We start from the raw sequence: 4,340 nt of genomic DNA, 5'->3' as shown, positions 1-4,340 counted from the left end.
TTGCATTGTCAAACAAATCACATAGTCAGGTCCAATATCCATGGGTCATGAAATTATACTCTGCCTTTTTCAATGGAAAGCCCTGAAAAGTCATATGGCAAAGCCTGTGGATATTTCATTCTATTGCAGGGAGAGAGTAAAGAATTGAGAGCAGAAATCTAGTCTCCCACAGGGCCCATGATGGTTGTGAGGAGGCACAAGTGAGTTACCATGGAGACATCTTGAATGAGAGGAAAGACACTGAACAGGCCATAAAGCTGGGGGATTGTTCCTTTGTTACTATCACTTTGATACATATTCCTTGATTTGCACCCTCCAGGCTAAAATTTGAGCCTCTTTGGTTTTTACCTCCAGGCTAAATTTGAATCTAGGGAAGCTCAAATTATAGTATTATGAACAACCTGTCTCTGGCAGGAAGTAAAGCTGTGAATGTGAGCGCATAGAGCTGGTAAATTGTGGCTTTAACCAAACAGTCACATACTGGTATAGTAAAATGCAGCCATCAGGCCTGGTGTCTATTTCAGATTTGTATAAAATTACAGATAAAGTGGGTTCTTTGTTATGGTTTGTATATGTTTTAAGTATGTTCCCCCAAGGGTTTATATGTTGGAAGTGTGGTGTTAGTATAACAATATTAACAGGTGGTAGAATGTTTATGAGGTAGAGCATACTGGTGGGTTATGGGGACCGGTTCCCTTAGAAAAAAAATTGATTTTTTTTGAGGATCTTCATTAATCTTCAAGAGAAGATATTTATAAAAGAGCAAATCTAACCCCTCCCCAATATCTCCCTTCTTATTTGTCCCTGGGCTCCTCCCTGTCACAGGTACTCCTGTCACAAGACCCTTCTCCATGATGTAATGCAGCGAGAGGGCCTTGATCAGAGCCAGTATCATGCTGTTTGAACTTTCATCCTCTAAAACTGTGAGCTAAATAAGCCTTTTTTTCTTAATACATAACCCAACTTCAAGTGTTTTTTGTTATAGCAACAGAAACATGGTAAATAAATTCTTCCTAGTTCTTCATTTATGAGTTTTGTTCTGTGGTAACTTCTTCTTTTTTTTTTTTTTGTGGAACCGGGGATTGAACTCAGGCCTTTGTGCTTGCCAGGGAAGCGCTTACTCCACTGAGCCATCTCCCCGGCCCCAGTAACTTCTTCTTCTTCTTTTTTTTTTTTTTGTGGAACTGGGGATTGCCTTCAGGCCCTTGTGCTTGCCAGGGAAGCACTTATTCCACTGAGCCATCTCCCCGGCCCAAGTAACTTCTTTTTATGTCTAAGAATTATAGCAACTCTTAGTTTCAACCTAGTGAGGGAATGAGGGTTTTCCATAACTGATATTTCCATAGGCCAGCCTGGGCTACATAGTGAGACCCTGTCTCAAAAAGCAAAACAAAATAAAAAATCAAAAATCAAATTGTTCTGTAATTTATTGCCAGTCTTACTAATTACAGGCTCTAACTATAATTGAATTTTTTCTTAAACACTCAAGTATCATTTCTTGTTATATAGGTCTTGCTTTATCTTGGTTTTAACAATCCAGCAGAAAAGTATAAAAACGAGGTATAAAAAGTAAAGCCATATTAATATGCTGAGCCATGAAAGGCTCAAGTCAACAACTTCTGACATTGCCAGTCCTACGGATAAGCCACTGCTATTATGGACTACTGGACTATATTGGACTATCTTGTTGAATTCACGTACCTACAATATTTAAATGGCAATGGAATACCCTTCTCTAACAAAATTAAGAAAAAGGGGATACAAAGGAAGGACCATTTTGTATCAGTATATACAAAATAGTTAGGATAGATATACAGCTACTTTCTCTTAATTCAATGAGAAAAAAGATTTGTACTAATAGTATTTGGACAAGATATCCTGTCTGCATCTTGTACTATGGATAACCACTAAGAAGATAACAATGTGCAATGCATGAATTATTGAAACTGTCCTGTTAATTGGTTTTGAAACTGTCTCATTGCAATCTGTTTCTCAATAAAATAATAAAAAAAGAAAAACCACTCAGGTATTTAGGCCTGTTATGGTGCAGCACACGTGTCTTATTCTCTATGTATCTATGCTCCATGTTAATAGTCTTTGAAGAATAATCTTTAAAGAGGAGATTAGCAAAGGGAATTGTCTTATTATTGCTAAACCAGGAAGATCATCTAGGATTCAGCACAGTGTCTTCAGATTTAAAAAATCTCAATAGATGAAGGAAATTCTCCAGGAGGAACCAAGTTCAAGAGACTACTGAGAGCCAGGTGTGGGGGTGCATGCCTGTTACCCCAGCACTTGGGAGGCTGAGGCAAGAGGACTGCATTTGTTTGAGCTTACATAGCAAGACCCTGTGTTTAAAAAAAAAAAAGTAAAAACTGAAAAAGGTCTTTTATCCTTATGAGAATCCATAATAGTGTGGGCGACCCTATGAGAAAGTTGGGATAGATTTAGACGATCAGATGGAGTTTTGGGGCCGGGGATGTAGCTCAGCAACATGGTGCCTGCCTGGCAAGCATGAGGTCCCAAGTTCCATTCCTGGTACCACCCCCCAAAAGTAAATAACATTTTTAAAAAGGTTGGAGCCTTGAGAAAGAAATACATTCTTTATTATTATTATCATTTAATATATTTAGTACTGGGTCTACAGGGTCTCACTATACCAATCGGACTCCTTGTGATCCTCCTGTTTTCAGCTTCCCAAGCACTGGGATTACAGGCACATGTCACCATGCCCAGTCTCAATTACTGTCTCAGCGTGCCCCAGGGTGTGGGGCCTGCATAGCATGGGGATTGAACCCTGGTCCTCCAGTGCTTGCCTAAAGCAGGCACTTTAGTCCTCTGAGCTATCTGGCTGGCCCAAGAAGGAAGGAAATTCTGGCACATGCTAGAACATGAGTGAATGTTGAAGAAATTAAGATGAAAGAAGCCAGACTAAAAAGGATACAGTATGATTCCACTTAGGTAAAGTATTTAGGATAGGGAACTCTAATTTGATGGAAAAGTAGAATGGTCATTGCTAGGAGATGGGAGGAGGAAGAGAAGGAGTTAATATTTAATGGTTATTAAGGTTTCACTTAGGAAGATGAAAAAAATTCTGGAGATGGTGGTAATGGCATTGTGATGGGTAATTTTGCAAAAGTGAAAACCTGACTAGTCTAAACGAGTTCCATATAACTGAAAAAATTTCTGGGTGTGTCAATGAGGGTCTTTCTGGGAAAGATTAACCCTGAATGAATGAACTGAGAAAAGAAGCTGGGCCTCCTCGGCACATGAGAGCATCATACAGTCCTCTGGGGGCTTGAGCAGAAAGGTGGCAAGATGAAACTGCTCTTCTGCTTAGGGTTGGGGCACCCAGTTACAGCTACACTTGGACATCAGTAGGCCAGCTTTTCAGGCCTTTGGACCTCTGGATTTATACTCTCACCCACCCGAACCCTCCCAATTTGAAGACCTTGGCCTTACATTGAATTATACAGCTAGCTTTCCTGATCCAGTTTGCAGATGGCAAATATGTGACTTCCTGGATCTCATAAACATGTGAGCCCTTTCTTCTAACAAATTTCTATTATAAATATAATAAAAGTACCCCATTGATTTTGTTTCTTTGGAGAGCACTGATACACAAATGGGTGGGAGTGTGGAGTGTACTTAGTGTCACTAAGCTATACCTCTAAAATAGCAAGTTTTTTATGTTATGTATATTTTACCACCCTTTATAAAAATTGTGTTTCTCCAACAGAGATTGAACACACTCTCCTTCCTATCATGACATCTCAGAGAAAGCCTAAAGTCCAAAGATTACTTAGGCAAAAATCCAAAGTTTTTCCTCTCTGATTTTTTATTACGTTCATTTTGTTTTGCCTGAGGGCTCCCAGCCCAGTGCCCAGGAGAGTGAAGTTCACGCCCATCAGATGCCTTCTTGCTGATGTCCACTAGAACAAGTTTTGTGCATTTAAGACTGCAAACATTGAATTTGCTCGACAATAAGATGCTGATGTGCCTGCCTCCCTTTTAAAAACTCCAAAGAGTAAACAGGAGTCAAAAGGGTATCATTGCATGGTCATCAATCTATTGATCTAGCTAATCATCTATTTTTTCCCATACCTTTCCATCAATAGACTTTATTAGTATGCTGTTTGCTGCAAAGCATACAGATTTGCCTGGTCTTTTGTTTCAGTTTTAGTGTCCAAAATTTAATGTTACTTCTGCATCCAACATGTAAAATCATTATTAGTCAAAGTTAAACTTTAGGGGCTGGTGAGATGGCTCAGTGGTCTAAAGCACCTACTTAGAACAAGCTTAGCAAAGCACAGGGACCGCGGTTCAATCCCCCAGCACCA

The sequence above is a fragment of the Octodon degus genome, unplaced genomic scaffold (genome assembly GCF_000260255.1).
Source record: "Octodon degus isolate 3935 unplaced genomic scaffold, OctDeg1.0 scaffold00149, whole genome shotgun sequence".
NCBI classification, from domain to species: domain Eukaryota; kingdom Metazoa; phylum Chordata; class Mammalia; order Rodentia; family Octodontidae; genus Octodon; species Octodon degus.
The sequence above is the reverse complement of the archived record's forward strand: the minus strand, read 5'-3'. Positions refer to the sequence as shown.